Raw genomic sequence first — 17719 nt, forward strand, 5'->3', positions numbered from 1 at the left:
TCTCTTTTAAAATAAGTCAATATTTTTATAGCACTTTGTATTCATATCTTGAGATTTACCTACTAAATTTATTTTACTGCTTTTTGTTTCCTTTTTATATGTGCTAATAAAACCTCAAATAAAAGTTTCCTTGGTCTTAGGAAGATGCACCTAGGTATAGACAGGCTGTTGATTGTCTTGTAGGCGCAAACTTTCAAATGGTATTTTTACAAATGGAGAAAAAGCTTCAGTAAACTTCTCATTCTCCTATTTTTAAGAGTCTGTAAGCATGGTAAAATGCTTGACGAGAATTGCAAAGAGCATCTCCTTAGAGAAGGAAGAACTCTTGTAGAAAATTAAATCAATACTGTCCATTAATCATACTGCATGTCAGCCCTCAGACCACTCTGGAAGTTTCTGGTGAATGTAAAGAATCTTTAGATGTGTGAGGTCCTTAAAGATCTAAGTTAAACGAGAGGGTCTTTTTTTAAAAGAAACCATTAGCACATGAAAGAAACTTCAGGGTGGATAGAAAAAAAACATTTGCTGCATAGCAGTAATTACACTTGTGGTTTTTGTTTTGTTTTTGGTTTAAACTTTCTTCTTAAAAAAACTTAACGCACATGAAATTTTAAGCCTTGTACTAATTATGCACTCCATGGACTGGAGGGGAGCTGCAAGACAATGCTTCCTGGAGGAAAATATTTTATCTTAGTCTTTAAAAATACTTTGTATGTTTATTTTATAACATACATGATATGTTAGGGCAGTCACACATATGTATGTTATAAATAAATGAAGATATGTATAATGGGTATGTGCGTTAGAAAAACTTACTTATGGATAGTGAAACTTAAAAATTTGGAAACCACTGTTCTAAAATATTGAATCAGGTGTTTTGTTTTGTTTTTGAGACTTTTTTTTGAAGTCCCTCTCTGTTGCCCGGGCTGGAGTGCAATGGCATGATCACGGCTCACTGCAACCTCCGTTTTCTGGGTTCAAGTGATTCTCCTGCCTCAGCCTCCCAAGTAGCTGGGACTTCAGGCGTGCACCACTACGCCCAGCTAATTTTGTGTTTTTAGTGGAGACGGGGTTTCACCGTGTTGCCCAGGCTGATCTCCTGAGCTCTCGGCTCCCGAAGTGCTAGGATTACAGGTGTGAACCACCGCGCCCAGCCTAATCAGGTTAAGTGATTACCCATTAGGAAGCTTTATCGTCTAGAGAAGGAAATAGACATTAATAAAATCACCACATAATTTATAATTACCAATTTTAGTGTTATGAGGTAAAAGCATTTGGAGTGAAGGGGCTGTGTAATAGTGGACACTATAGTTTGAGGGTGGGGGTCTGGGTAGGTTTTCTTGAGAAGCTGGTACTGAATTTGAGATCTGAAAGATAATAGGGGTTAACTAGGCAAAGGATCCTGATGGGATAGTGAAAGAAGGGATGGTGTAAACTAAAGCGATAGAATGATCATCAAAGGAGGCTAAATACGAGTACTTATTTCTGTCTAAACAACCTGATTTATCAGTTGGTTTGAATAAGCTAGTGTGATCCCACGAGGGTTCTCTAACATCATCCTGACATAGTTTATTGAAACTGTACATATTTTCCTGTTCCATTTTGAGATGTTTAGAAGCTTGAAAGACTTGAAATCCCAGCAAATGTGGGCTGCTGTAAGAGGAGGCCCCTTGAATTAGCCTTGATAGCTGACTCCATTGACCTTTATCTTGATTTATCATAGAAACTAGAGCAGCTGCCTCAGCTGAGTGTTACAGTGACATCTTAGGTTTCCCAGCCTGCCAGGATGTTAATAACTTATGAAACCTGTGCACACAGTAGGCAGCACATTTTGCCTGATTATCACAATTGATTCATCTCTTCCTTGGTAGGTTGTGTAAAGACATCTAACTGGGGTCATTATTTCAAATTTATATGTCTCCCATTTCCTTCTTTTTTTTTTTTTTTGAGACGGAGTCTCGCTCTGTCGCCCAGGCTGGAGTGCAGTGGCGCAATCTCGGCTCACTGCAAGCTCCACCTCCCGGGTTCATGCCATTCTCCTGCCTCAGCCTCTCCAAGTAGCTGGGACTACAGGTGCCCGCCACCAAGCCCAGCTAATTTTTTTTTGTATTTTTAGTAGAGACGGGGTTTCACCGTGGTCTCGATCTCCTGACCTCGTGATCCACCCGCCTCGGCCTCCCAAAGTGCTGGGATTACAAGCGTGAGCCACCGCGCCCGGCCTTCAAATTTATATGTCTCCCATTTCCTTCTAAGAAAAATTTGAAGTGACTCAATACAGAAACACAAAACTTAAGAAAATAAAAAAACAAATAGATGAGATAAGGCCCAGTATTAGGAATTTAGGGTTAAACACACCCATACTAAAAGTGAGAATGTAAATTAATATATAACTTTTCTAGGGATAATTGGGCAACACCAAAAATGGGAGGGGACTTATAATATGCATACTCTTTTACCAGAAATTCCATTAATAGGGACCTATCATAAGAAAATAATAATGCGGGCCAGGCACGTTGGCTCACGCCTGTAATCCCAGCACTTTGGGAAGCTGAGGTGGGCAGATCACGAGGTCAGGAGTTCGAGACCAGCCTGGCCAACATAGTGAAACCCCATCTCTACTAAAAATACATAAATTAGCCGGGCATTGTGGTGCATGCACTTGCAGTCCCAGGCTGAAGCCGGAGAATCACTTGAACCTGGGAGGCAGAGGTTCCCATGAGCCAAGATCGTGCCGCTGCACTCCAGCTTGGGCGACAGAGCGTGACTTCATCTCAAAAAATAATAATGCACATGCACAAACATTTAACCACAAGAGTGTTTACTGTAATATATAGGGTCACTTATAATTGGAAAAGCTGGAGAAAACCTATGTATTTAGCTACTGAGGTTTAATAAGCTATGGTACATTCATGCAATTTGAATATAGTCTACAGCCATACCACCCTGAACGCTCCTGATGTCATCTGAATAAATATGGACATTGAAAGGAATGTTTTAAAAGAGAAACGACAGAAATCGTTCACAGTGTATTAAATTTTAAAAGCAGGTTGTAAAATACATAAGTATTGAATATGTGTATGTATGGCTAGTAAAGGGAATGAAAAGAAAATAGCAACCTAATGTTCACAGTGTTTAACTCCATGTGATGGTATTAAGAACCTTTTATTTTTATTTCCTTTTTTTGGCTTGTCTGAATTTTATAAATTTTTCATAACAACTGTATTTGATCATAATTTTTTAAAAAGTAATTTTAAATTGAATATACCTAGATGAAGAGATTGGGACAAAGATAAATAAAGACTGGAAAATCGATGAAACTAGGATTATGTTCTTTATTGCATACCATATGGTCTTCTACTATTGCTAGAAATGGCCTATAAGTTGAGTTACAAACTTCCTTGCAGTCAAAACAAACTACAGTTAGCTATGGGACACAGGATATTTTAATTATCAGAAGAAATTTGTAGTATACTAATTAAAATCCCAGATACATTACCTCCAGAAAAACTCTGTATGTTGAAATAGTTGAAGAATCTCTATGAATCATGTATTGAAATCATTTTAACTTATGCTTGATAATATAATAAGGAAAGATGATTCCTGTTGTATCTAGGATCATTTAACAAGTTACAAAGTTTTGGTTGACCTAGAGATATTAGTGGAGGAAACAAAAAATTTTTTCTTAACCTTCACCTTTTTCCATCTGAATGGCCAAGTATGATGATTTTTATTGTGTTCCCCTTTCTTGAATAGCTACATGTCCACTCTGTTTATAAAATGACCTTTAGTCTCAAAAGAAAAATCATGGCAATGGGCCTCAATTCTGACCCCACAAAACAATAGAAACTGTGTTTAAAGCCTCCAAAAACCTTAAGAAGTAAGGAGACATGCTTTTAAAAGGCCTATTTTTCTGTGCGTATCTCTCTTCTGAGAAATTACAGTGATTGTCTTAATCATAGTAATTCTGTGTCCCAAGAGGGCTCAATTGTGTACTTATATGGCCTCATTCTTGGTATACTGTATTCCAGCGCTGTGTGCATTTTACAAATTGGCATTCTAGTATGATTCATTGGGAATTTAAGAAGAAATCTGCATTTGCATACTTTATGTTCAAAGTCCCAGATAGTTCTAGAAATCTTACTAGAAGTCTGACAGCATGCGGGTATCTCTCCTTTTTATTGTCCTCAGTGTCAAACAAGTGATCAATATAAACATTTGTATATAGATAGATGGATATAACTTGATATAGATAAAAAGAGAGAAAATTGGCTACTAAGAAAATTATACGGCTCTGGCCGGGCTCATGCCTGTAATTCCAGCACTTTGGGAGGCCGAGGTGGGTGGATCACGAGGTCAGGAGATCGAGACCATCCTGGCTAACAGGGTGAAGCCCCGTCTCTGCTAAAAATACAAAAATATTAGCCAGGCGTGGTGGCGGGAGCCTGTAGTCCCAGCTATTCGGGAGGCTGAGGCAGAAGAATGGCATGAACCCGGGAGGCAGAGCTTGCAGTGAGCCGAGATCGCACCACTGCACTCCAGCTGGGGCAACAGAGCAAGACTCCATCTCAAAAAAGAAAAAATTATACTGCTGTGGGTTAGGAAAGCTTTTGAAGTCATGTTTCTCTTCAACAAGCAACCTAAAAGATTATAGATTATAGATTTTTTATTTTCCTTTATAAAATACCCTAGATTAAAGTCATAATTTAGCCTTTGTAGTATTCTTGTCAAAAATGTTTAGCCCGAATCTAATAATGAAACCATCAGATAAGTCCAGATTGTGAGACATTCCACAGAACAGCTCAAATGGAAATGCCATCCTTGGAGAAGACAGGAAAAGAGCAGGAGACAGTTCTAGATGGAGACATGATGTGGAGCGTGTAATCCTGGATTCTTGTGGGGAAAAGCAGTTATAAAGAACATTAATGGACAATTTTGGAAATTTAAATACAGACTATATATTAGATAAATGTTGTCATTGTTAAATTTGTTGGGTATAATAATACTGTGTTTATGTTGGAGAACATCCCTTTTTAGGGGGAAAATGTCACAGTATTTAGGTGTGATGTGAAGTGTCATGATTCAATAAAAGAAAAGATGTGTATAAGTACACACACAAATAAAAATAAAAGAAATAAAGCAAATACATTAAAATGTCTAAAACGAATTTTAAAGGTTTAAAAATGCGCTGTACTCTTGTACTGACAATTTTTAGTCTGTAGTATCTCCAAATTAGATAATGGTTTTACAATGATTAGGCACTGAAAGGTTAAAACAACAGCACTTCTGAAGTAATTGCTTATAAAAAAGTTCTCTAGGAATGTGGGGATATTTAAAAGTTGTATCAGTCAGTATATACTATAAGTTTGCCTCTTAAGAAATTAAGGCACAGAAAATCAGTTTCTTATTCATACTGTCCAGAGCCCACTTGTTCATACTGTCCAAAGTTTTTACTGTCTAAAGTTCATACTGTCCAAAGTTCCTACTGTCTTATTCATACTGTCCAAAGCCCACTTGAGGAATTAAAGGCTGTTTCTGTAGCTGAGTGGATAATACAAAAATACTCTGAACTGAAATTATTTCCTTAAACAACTGAATAACTCATTCGTGAAATGTTTGTAAACTGATATTTACAATAATATATTTCAGATTGAATATAAGAAACCTAGATCTGTTGAATGTTTTATTTATCAGAAAATCTTTTTGGTTTAATTCTATATGCTTAAATTGTTTGAGGTTCTCTGTCATATGTGTTGAAAACCATTTTAAGATATGTTGAATACCTTTCAGTACCCCTAAGCATCTTCGGTGTCTTTTAATACCTAAAAAATTTCGGGTTGAATAGACTGTTTATAGCCAGTTAACACATTAATAATATGCAGCTGCTTGGAGGCATAAATAAATAAACAATCATGGTTTTATCACTGTAATTGATGAAGCTGATATTTTACCAGCTTGCATTTCCCACTTGAGAAGAAATTTAAGATTGGTTTCAAGCTATCTGCATCTTTCTCATTTTGTAAGCATGCTTTTCACTGCTGAGGGTTGAGATCTGAAGGGATGGTTAAACTACAGATGTTTTTGCAATGAAACTGCACCTCTGACCAAGTCACTGTGGTTCAGGAGATGATAGATGATATTTTCATGTTGCTTCACAAAAGGGTCAAAATGGCATGGCAAGCCCACGACAGTGAAACGGAAAAATATTAGTCCTGGGAGGAAATTTATTTCATAGCTTCAGGGGAAGTTTGGTTGTCATGAATGGGCTCTCTCTGTCAGTCTATAAAAATATTGTTTGTAAGGCAATGATGTATGTGAGACAGACCGTGTATGTGTGTTGGCAGACAGAGCAGCTACTTAAACAAATGCTAAGCCAAGTACAGTAGCATGAGTCAAGTGTTCTACTTCGGATGCTTTCACGGTAACGATTGTTTTTGATAGAAATGTCAACATAATCAAAGAAATTTATTTCATTTTCTGATGTAACAACTTTAAGTAAACTTCCTTTGTAAATTTTATACCTTAATTATCCCAGGATACGGCACACACACCGCTATTCTAACACACTTTGTTTTAGAATTATAAATTTTGTACTTAGAATCAACAATCATTCCATTTTACTCACTTTTAAATTATTTGGGTATGTATATGTGGACATAGCCTTAATAATATGGTTCATATACAACTACTATAAATTCTGGGACAGTTAGTCCACTGTCCTTTTGAAGTGTTCTTTTCTTTTTCTCTTCCCTAACCAAAAGAGATATCAGCCCTCACCATATTTCCATTAATTGGTAGTGCAGTGGGAGAGACTCATCTTACAAAATTGGACCAGTGAGGTTGTTTCTTCCACAGTGATTCACAAAAGGAAAAGCCTTCCATTAGAGAAGTACATAGAAGATCAAAAACCATGTTTGTGGGACCTTCCAATCTCACTTTCGTATTAGTTTTTCAGTGTTTGAATGTAAATCAGATTCACTTATAGCAAAGTTCAAGTAGAAATCTTCAACTCTAAATATTTCTTATCTAGACATCCTAAGGTAATACATTTGTCAAAAAATAATAAATGTTTTTAAAAGAATTCTTAAAAGCCTGATGGACAATGAAAAATGAAATTACATGATCAAAAAAGAAATAACAGGATCAAAACATTAGTGAACATAACATATCTGGGAAAGGAAAGCCTTATGCTTCTGAAGTTTACAAAACAATCCCAGTCATTTGGGGGAGGTTTTAAACATAGAAATTATCTGGCCGGGCGCAGTGGCTGACGCCTATAATCCCAGCACTTTGGGAGGCCGAGGCGGGCAGATCACCTGAGGTCAGGAGTTCGAGACCAGCCTGGCTAACAGGGCAAAACCCCGTCTCTACTAAAAGTACAAAAATTAGCTGGGTGTGGTGGGACATACCTGTAATCCCAGCTACTCAGGAGGCTGAGGCAGGAGAATCACTTGAACCCAGGAGGCAGAGGTTGCAGTGAGCCAAGATCGCACCATCCATTGCACTCCAGCCTGGGCAACAAAGAGCGAAACTCCATCTCAGAAAAAAAAAAATCGAGATGATCAATAGGATATACTTATTTTGGTAGGAAACTGATTCTCAAATGACACATACCAAGAACTTTCTTCAAAATTATTCTAAACTCAGTAGGAGAGGGGATGTTTTTACTGGGAGTGAGAGGTGTTATTTGTCTTAAGACCCTTCAGGGCGTGGGAGCAAAACAAAAGAGTGTATCATTTCAGGTTTAGACAAATACTCTACCGGTCAGCTTCCATGAAAGCTGTATATAGAATACACAGGGAAAGTTTGAGAAGTGAAGGACTGACCACTCCATCTGCCGTTGTATTTTATACTCAAATCTTCTATATATTATCATACAACAAATTCATAACATTTTGACATAGTCATCATTAAAGAGAATTCCTTTAAATTTATAATGCAAACAAAGTGAAAAATGTTTCTGATTAACAATCTCTTTTAGAAATTCAGTTTATAAATAGAGAATGAATCTTTAATCTAGGCTTAAAGTTTACATTCTTTTAGCTAAAAACCTGTTTTTAAATCTGCATACTAGTACATTCATGTAAGATATTATTTTAATCATCATGAATTAACGTTTTCCATTCTAACACAGGTTTGATTTTATGAGACAGAGAATTCTCTCTTAGAGATCTGCTCCCCTCATCTCGGTGTGATTTCAAGTGGAGAAACACTGTAGTCTTACATTTGGAAAACTTGAAGGCAGATCGCATTGTGCAAATGTGATTTGTGTTTTTGTTGCTGTGCCTACACATAGCATTTTAGCGTAGTGTTTCACTCGGCTTCCCTTTCCCACCCATCCCCCTTAGCATTTTTCCTGCTCCTCTGCTGCTGGGCCAGACTTGAGCTGGCCCCAGATTCTATGTCAGAGGCCATGACCCAGGTGTCAGAGCAGTCCGTACCGCTGGCCTCTTCTCTGAATAATTATATGGGGGGTATTGTGTCGAAGGGACAGGCTTGGGGGCAGTGCAGTCACCCTGGCTAGCCAGACCGAGGAGCTCTCCAGTTGGACTGGAGGGGAACAATGGGCCTGAAAAGGCTCACACAAAACCTTGTAGCACAAAAGATTAAATTAAAAATGGACATTTGGCTAGACACTAGGTTTCATCCTTCAGACTTCCACCTTTCTTACTTATTCTGATCATTTCCTACCTAAACATCTTGAAACTTCGCATATCCTGACGTCGTATCAGCATATTTTCTGATTGCTACCTACTTTTGCATATATATTCTAATTCAATGATTTTTAATGCTTTGAAGCTATGTTAATTGTGACACGTTGTTGCTACTATGGCAAAGCTTTTCTATAGCAGCATTTTAAGTAAACAATTTAAAGTTATACATAGTCATTTTCAAATAATACTTTTTTATTTTCTTTATACATTTTATTAGGCCGCCCCAGCATGTTCTGTGTGTAAATTGAAAAGTGGCAGAGGGCAATCCTAAAGTAGATGTGATTGCTTTATCTTCCTTTGGTCGTAGGAGGATATTTTCCCCCTACTTGAGAATTTCCGTAGAAAGATGGGAAATAAAACTCTCTAAGTCTTCACCAGAGCTGAATTTTAGAAATAGTGTTGGAGGTGGAGTCACTCCTTTGGGGGAAAAGTTTTCTCATGTTCTTGACCTCGGGTTTTCTCTTAATTTTATCTAACCCCGACCTGCTTGCTCTGACCTGGCTCTTTTCAAGGCTTCTGGAACCTCACAAACAAACATCACCTGAAAGCAACAAGGACCTAGTTTTCATGACCCAAATATTATCTCTTATTGTTCATCCACAGCCCAGTACTTTGAAATGATTGTTTTTTCTTACGCATTTTCCAGGGAACAAACCTGTTAGTATTACAACAGAGAGTCCATAAAGTTTGAATTTGATGTCCATCAGTTTTACTATCTTAGTTCATCTTCAGTCAGGCAGTACTTGCTCTTCATGGTATTGGGGGGAAGGTATGGTGTAGAAGCTTCCTACTCAGTGAGCTTTTTAGCTTTTGCCTTGGGTCTTAAAGAAGTGTGAGAATAAAGCAATGATCAAAAGCCAGCAGGATTGGAATTCTTGAATGTGTTCTCCTTAAAGTAAAATTAATTTACTACCTAATGTTTATATATCTGATTATTCTGCTTTTGTTCTACTGGGCATTTGAGTATGTTGAATGTATGTATTAATATCTCCCATTTATTCAGGGCCTTTTTCAGAGATAACTTAACCAAGAAGTTGGGGGGGGCGGGGGGAAAGGTTTCAAGCCACTTCGTAGGAGTGGATGCCATTCTTTAGAATATACTCTTTTACACATACTCTTACTATTTGCTGTCTGATTTCTCAAACATTAGTGATATAGGGCCCCTGTTTTACAAAATAGGCCCAAAAGCACAGACTTGGAAGCGAAGGACAACCGTCTGCCAAGCATGTCCTCTTCCATTTCTGTTGGTTGACCTGAGCTGGAAACTTTGACACGTTCTTTTCCTTTCTTTTTTTTTTGAGACTGAGTCTCACTCTGTCACCCAGGCTGGAGTGCAGTGGCGGGATCACGGCTCACTGCAACCTCTGCCTCCTGGGCTCAAGCAATCCTCCCACCTAAGCGTACCAAGTAGCTGGGACTACAGGAATGCACTATCATGCCTAGCTAATTTCTGTATTTTTTGTAGGGACGGGGGCTTTGTTGTGTTGCCCGGGCTGGTCTTGAACTCCTGAGCTCAAGCCGTCTGCCACCCTTGGCCTCCCAAAGTGCTGGGATTACAGGCGTGAGCCACCAAGCTCAGCCACTTGGTACTTTCTTACCCCTTAGTCTCTTCTCTCAACAGTTCCATTTAGTCACCTGCCTTCCATGTATATTTAATAAAATCCACAGTGGCTCTCAAAGCTCTGTGTGATCTGTCCCCAGCCTCACTTTTCTGTGTGACCCTCCCCTATAAAATACCCTTTACTGCTGCAAATCTGAATTCCTCCCTCTCAGGGAGAATGTGCTCCTGTCTCCACACCTTTGCTTATACTCTTCCCTTGGCCTAGATCTCTTCTTCCCCATGCTTCTTGTAGGGTCAAGTTCTGCTCAAATGCTGCCTCCTCTGTGAAGCTCTGCCCACTCTCCAAGTGAGTGGTAATCGTTCTCTCTTGTGAATGCCCTTAGAGTTTAACACATCTCTTCTGCAGCAGTTATTCCTATCTTGCATGGTACTTATATTTACTTTTTTTTGTCTTAGCTCCCCTAATAGATTGTTATCTAAATAAATTTGAGAACACTGATAAACATGTCAGCTTGCTAATCGTACAGATGAGAAAACTGAACACCACCAGACTGAGCAACTTTCATAGCCACACAGCGTGTTAATCTAAGATTTATATCCAAATCTCCAAATTCCCAAACCAGCTTTCTCCCCTAAGTTTAGTGATTTAGCACTAAAAGACACCTGTAAAGTACCTGATGTTTTTCTAAACATTTTACACATATAAACTCATTTAGTCCACATTTTATAGATGACGAAACTTGATTCAAACCCAAAAGCCAAGTAGTGTGGTTATGGAGTCTATTGTTTAATTACTACACCACCCTGCCCTTGTACATGAGAGGGAGCAGGGATTAGGAATCATAGGATGCTAATAGCAATTATATTATTACTATTTATTTATTTATTGAGACTGAGTCTCGCTCTGTCTCCCAGGCTGGAGTGCACTGATGCAATCTCAGCTCATTTCAACTTCCACCTCCCAGTTTCAAGCGATTCTTGTGCCTCAGCCACCCGAGTAGCTGGGGTTACTTTCTTTATGCGCTCACCACCACACCTGGCTAATTTTTGTATTTTTAGTGGAGACGGAGTTTCACCACGTTAGCTAGGCTGGTCTCTAACTCATGGCCTCAACTGATCCACCTGCCTTGGCCCCCCAAAGTGCTAGGATTACAGGTGTGAGCCACCGTGCCCCACCACTATTGATATTTTTATTAGTATATTACTATTACTGTTGTTGTTATACTCAAGCCTTCTTTTAAGGCACTTCATGTGAATTAAATTATTTTCCCTCCCCAACATCTTCATGAGATGGATGCCGTTATCATTGTCATACCCATTTTACAGGTGATTGTAACCAAGGTACAGAGAGAAAAAATAACTTCCTCAAGTTTCATAGTAATGAACAAGCTAGTGTCGGAATTCCAGTCAGCCTGGGTTTAATATCCCAGCTGTTAACCACTATGCTAGGCTGTCTCTTAGCTTCTTAGTAGCACTGAGTCATTAGGAAAGTTGTCTTCTATTTGGCTCAGCATCCACTCACTGTAGAGGACATGGAAGCAAAACTGATACAGGGTTTTTTTTGTTTTTTCTTTTTTTTTTTTGAGACGGAGTCTGGAGTGCAGTGGCGTAATCTCGGGTCTCTGCAACCTCCGCCTCCCGGGTTCAAGTGATTCTTCTGCCTCAGCCTCGCGAGTAGCTGGGACTATAGGCATGTACCACCATGCCTGGCTAATTTTTGTATTTTTAGTAGAGACGGGGTTTCACCATATTGGCCAGGCTGGTCTCAAAACTCCTGACGTCATGATCCACCCACCTTGGCCTCCCAAAGTGCTGGGATTACAGGTGTGAGCCACCGTGCCTGGCCATTACAGAGGTTTTTGAAGTTTATATGAAATATTTGTAGGTATGGCAAATACTTAGCAAGATAGCCCTTCTTTTTACTGCTATTTCATCAGGCCTTCCATTTGGTGAAACTTAAGCAATTGCCATAGTTCCTGCACAACTTTTGATTTGCTCATTTATCAGATACTCAGATACTAGATTTCAGCCGTTATCTGAATGTCTCCCACCTCAACACCTGGATGAGTGGGTCATCACTCCCCTAACAGGTACACAGATGCCATCTAGTGATGGAGAACAGAAATGCAGGTTTTTGAAGTAAAATGCTGGATGAAGGCATGGGGTTTTTTGCTGTGTGGTGTTTAGAAACATATTTCATTGTAGGTTACTTAAGGTGTCGCACAGAGATACAGTTAATGCATTATTATTGTTAAATCATATGCAGTTAGAATGGAATTAAGCAAGTTGTTGACGAGTACAACTTTAAAAGATTTTGGCATTAGAGAGTCTCATCTTATAGGCCTTTGTCTTGTTCCGAGTCTGGTCATTGAAGATAAGAAACACCTCATTGTAAAAATGGGGTATAATTATTAATAACAGGTTGAATTAATTTTTGTGTCCATATGCTTGCTGTTTCTAATACTTGCCCTCAAACTCTTCCAGATTTCCCTTTAATGAAATGACTTACTGTTCTTCTACTAGGAAAGGAATTTATTAAGTTGTTTTCCAAAGCGTTTATCATCATTAGGGCCGTTTCTTTGTTGGCAGATGAGAGATTATTAGATCAATATGGAAGCTGTGGGTAAAGGTAGATATACCATTGGGAGGAATATATACCATGTGACATGGTTGCCAAAGCAGCAAGCATTCTCAGTGGCCACAAACAGAAAACACAGTTGTTTCAATAGTATATATAAGCCAACACACACTTGGGAACCTTTGCCTGCCTGCTGTATACACCAGAGAATATTAGGGAGAACAGAGAGTGGTTAAACTGAGCTTCAGTGTTTGCCAGTTGCTAATTTGCGGATATTCTGTTCTCTAGATCTTGTTTGTATGAATGAACAGAGATCTTTGATATTCATAAGCTTTCACAAAGTTGATTCCAAAATGTGTTAAGTTTGCCGTATTTTTGATACTACCTTTTCTCCCAGGCACCTTTACTCACATGGCAACAGTATAGTATTTTGTGTTTATTAATTATAGGAACTCTACAAAGTACTTCATAGGCATGATTTCATTTAATATTCTTAAAATCCCTATCAGAGAGGTCTTGTTACATTTCCATCTTCCAAATCAAAATAAATGAGGCTTAGAAAATTAAGAAACTTGCTCAAGTCTATACAACTGTTAGGAGTAAATAATACCTACAGATAGAATATTCATTTATCAGCCTGTCTTCTTTGGTAGATTGAAATTTAAAGCAAAATTTGCATCTTTCTAGTCCTTGAGTCTCTCATGCAGTGCCTGACTTTTGGTGGGCTCTTGATAAATGTTTATTGATACCTGTGAACTCTCTTAGCCAGCCAGACTTCTGGCTCTGACTCTTCCTTTTTTATTTTGAGACGGAGTTTCACTCTTGTCATCCAGACTGGAGTGCAATGGTGTGATCTCAGCTCATGCAACGGCTGCCTCCTGGGTTCAAGCGATTCTCTTGCCTCAGCCTCCTGAGTAGCTAGGATTACAGGTGCCCACCACCATGTCCAGCTATTCCTTGTTTTTTTGTGGAGATGGGGTTTCACCATGTTGGCCGAGCTGGTCTCAAGTGATCCACCTGCCTCGGCCTCCCAAAGTGCTGGGATTACAGGCATGAGCCACCATGCCCAGCCTGACTCTTCTTCATGTGATTAATAATCCAAGTAGAAGAGCTGGTGATGAGAATGAATCAGGTTGGAAGGAGGGTTAGACCAGTCCTAGAGCCAGCAGGGAAAAGATGAAGAGTACAGCCATAGCAATGTGTCAGGAAGATGATCATTTTTGGGCCAAAGGGTGACTCCCTAATAAAAGTACATTTGGCTAGGGACAAAATGTAAATGTAAGCTGACAGTCCAGAGCTGCACTGTTATGAATCAAATTTGTGTTAGATTAATTTGAGCTTTCTTTCCTAACCCTTCATCTTTATATATTGCTAAATCTTTAAGCAAGTTTAACCCTAAATTCAAATATTACCCATTTGAGCCATCACCCCAGGACCATTAAGAATTGAGGAGTGACAGCTGGGCACGGTGGCTCACGCCTATAATCCCAGCACTTGGGAGGCCGAGGGCGAGGCAGGTGGATCACGAGGTCAGGAGATTGAGACCATCCTAGTTAACACGGCAAAACCCCATCTCTACTAAAAATACAAAAAATTGCCCGGGCGTGGTGGCAGGCGCCTGTAGTCCCAGCTACTTGGGAGGCTGAGGCAGGAGAATGGTGTGAACCCTGTAGGCGGAGCTTGTAGTGAGCCAAGATTGCGCCACTGCACTCTAGCCTGGGCGACAGAGCGAGACTCCATCTCAAAAAAAAAAAAAAAAAAAGAATTGAGGAGTGAGGCTGGACGTGGTGGCTCATGCCTGTAATAAGGGCACTTTGGGAGGCCGAGGCGAGTGAATCACAAGGTCAGGAGATTGAGACCATCCTGGCCAACATGGTGAAACCCCGTCTCTACTAAAATAAAAAAAAATAGCCGGGCATGGTGGTGCACGCCTGTACTCCCAGCTACTTAGGAGGCTGGGGCAGGGGAATTGCTTGAACGCAGGAGGAGGAGGTTGCGGTGAGCTGGGGTCACGCCACTGCACTCCAGCCTGGTGACACGCCACTGCACTCCAGCCTGGTGACAGAGCAAGACTCTGTCTCAAAAAAAAAAAATTGAGGAGTGATTTTTATGCTCCTTGTGTTGAGTTTTGAAGAAACTAGAACCAGCTTCTCCCTGTCTTCCCTTTCTCCTCCTTCCCTTGCTGGGCTTTGAGGAGGCCGGCCCTGTTTGTGGCTGTTCTAACTCTGCTGTTTTCCCCCCGAAACCACGTAGCCTAAGTCTGCTGAGTCTCATGTAACCAAGCACCACGTACGTGACAGTGCTTAACACAAGAAGGGCTGAAACAGGCCTTAGGACTGGTTCCCTGTGGCATTTTATGGTGTTGGCCCTGGTCTCTGCTTTGTCCCATAGGCGTCGGAGGGTCTTTGCAGAACTATGAAGTTTTAGGACTTGACTTTTGCTACTTATGCTGAGGTTCATTCTTTGTGTATTTATGTGTATTTAACATACTGGTCCTAAACTCTGTTTTTTACCCTGTATCCTTAGTTCTGTTAATTCTGTAGCTGTTCTATGTTTTCTTTTTTAGCTGATCACTCTTACTGCCTGGTAATGCTTATCTTAACTCTGTTTGAGGGCTCTGGTCCCTACTTCCATTCTTAAATTTACAAACATGAAGTCAAATTTCTGAAAAATTAACGGACAAGAATGAACCAGGATATTCCAGGGTCTCTGGATTAATAAACCAAAATAATATTATGACTAGATTTTGAGATCGAAAGCAAATTTCTTAAAGCTAAAGAAGATGGTGTGGTAAGTCCACCTTGTCCGCTGCTCAGCTTTGCCTCTAACCTGGTACTTTATAGTTTTAAAAATGGTTCACAGGACGACATAAAGAGTAGATCACTTATGAAAAATGAAAGTGGGGTTTCTCACTCCTTTAAATTATTTTTTCCATATAGTATGTCCTATGTCCTATAATTTTTTTTCTAGTAAAATAATTTCCAGAATTTATTCTGGGTGTGTGTGTGTTTTAAACTTTTGTATTTGGATAGAAAGGATCTTGTATGCCTGATATAACATGGGAAGGAACCTGGTCCTTGAGACAGTTACTCCCTGATGATTTCCATGTAGGAGACGAGGAACTGCTCTTCCTTTCATGGGGCTTATGTGAGTCTGTCCTGAGTGGGCAGTAGCCAAGTGCCTGGGGCATTAAAGGAGCAGCTGGGTTCTCTCATCTCCTTGGGACACATAAGGTGTTTCTGTCTGACCAACAAAAAAGTTTAATTCTGGGTTTAATAAGAAGTTTATTTTTTAAAAAGGAAGAAGGGAAAACTTGAAGAATCAATTTTAGGGCTAACAAATGGAACCATTCCAGAGATATATTCATGCAGTGTTGATTGAAGTTGTTTGCACGGTAGAAAAAAGATTAGTCTCTCCACCTGTACCCATAACCCTCATCAAAATGAGCTTTCTCTGTGAAATAGCTGTATTCATATCTGGCCCCCTGTGGATAACGTGAGCTACTCTGAGGACAAATCTATCCTATCCTTCCTTTTCTGTATCTCCTGTATTCTGGCACAATACCTTTATATTCTGGAGGCTTTCCTTAAGACCCTCTTCTAATTGAGTAGAGACAGAATAAAGAAGTATTTTTCAGCTGGGCATGCTGGCTCACACCTGTAATCCCAGCACTTTGTGAGGCCAAGGTAGGTGGATTGCTTGAGGCTAGGAGTTCAAAACCAGCCTGACCAACATGGGGAAATAAGCCAGGTGTGGTGGTGTGCGCCAGCTACTCAAGAGGGTGAGGTGGGAGAATCATCTGAGCTCGGGAGTTTGAGGCTGCGGTGAGCTGTAATTGCACCACTGCACTCCAGCCTGGGCAACAGAGTAAGACCCTCTCTCAGAAAACAAAAGAAACATTGGTATCACAGCTTACACATAAAATGGGCATAACATCTACCTTATCGTGTTTTCTGATAGTCAAATCAGATGATGTATCCAAAAGACATTTTCTGTAGGACAGTCAAATGCTAGATTAGTCTTCTTACCTTTCTATCTAGAAAGGTTAGAAATTTTCTAAGTCTCAGAAATTTTTCATCTTGTGGTTTTTTGAAAAGACAAATGGAAATGAAAATATTTTAGAACATTCTTTCAATGAATTTTAATATTAAATATTAGAACATATCCATTTCTAAAAATATTTTTACAAACATATTGCTTTGGAGAGTTTTATAAACTTTATATTTTATTCTGGAATTTTGTTTAGTTTATTTTAGAGATGGGGCCTTGTTCTGTTGCCCAGGCTGGAGTACAGTAGCACAATCATAACTCACCACAGCCTCCAACTCGTGGGCTCAACTGGTCCTCCTGCTTTAACCTCCTGAGCGACTGGGACTATGGCATGCACCACCGCACCAAGCTAATTTTTATTTTATTTTTTATAGAGATTCGATCTTATGGTATTGCCCAGGCTAGTCTTAAACTCCTGTCCTCGACTTCCCAAAGTGCTGGGGTTACAGGTGTGAGTTACTGCACCCAGCCTCTATTTTTAGATTTTTAAATGTTTGGATTCACTCTAGAATTATTTTTAACCTAAAATTTCACGTCGTTTTCCAGATTGGTTATATCTATTAAGGATTACTGTTTTCCCTTATGAAATGTTGAATTTATTTGTATTTTTTATTATTTAGAGAAGTATAATAGAGAAATACATTGTTTTTGAGTTGTACCTTTTTTTTTTTTTGAGACGGAGTTTTGCTCTGTTACCCAGGCTGGAGTACAGTGGTACAATACTGGCTCACCACAAGTGATTCTCCTCTTAGTCTCCTCAAGTAGCTGGGATTACAGGCATCTGCCATCACGTCCGGCTAATTTTTGTATTTTTAGTAG

At 39.5% G+C, this 17719-nt stretch overlaps 1 protein-coding gene across 2 annotated transcripts in view; it reads left to right on the forward strand.

Annotated features, from left to right (window-relative positions):
* Window positions 1-17719, forward strand: part of PRTG (protogenin) — a 127020-nt gene that overhangs the window by 84644 nt on the left and 24657 nt on the right. The gene's annotated exons all lie outside the window — the stretch shown is intronic.

This window comes from Symphalangus syndactylus, chromosome 5, assembly GCF_028878055.3.
Source record: "Symphalangus syndactylus isolate Jambi chromosome 5, NHGRI_mSymSyn1-v2.1_pri, whole genome shotgun sequence".
Taxonomy (NCBI): domain Eukaryota; kingdom Metazoa; phylum Chordata; class Mammalia; order Primates; family Hylobatidae; genus Symphalangus; species Symphalangus syndactylus.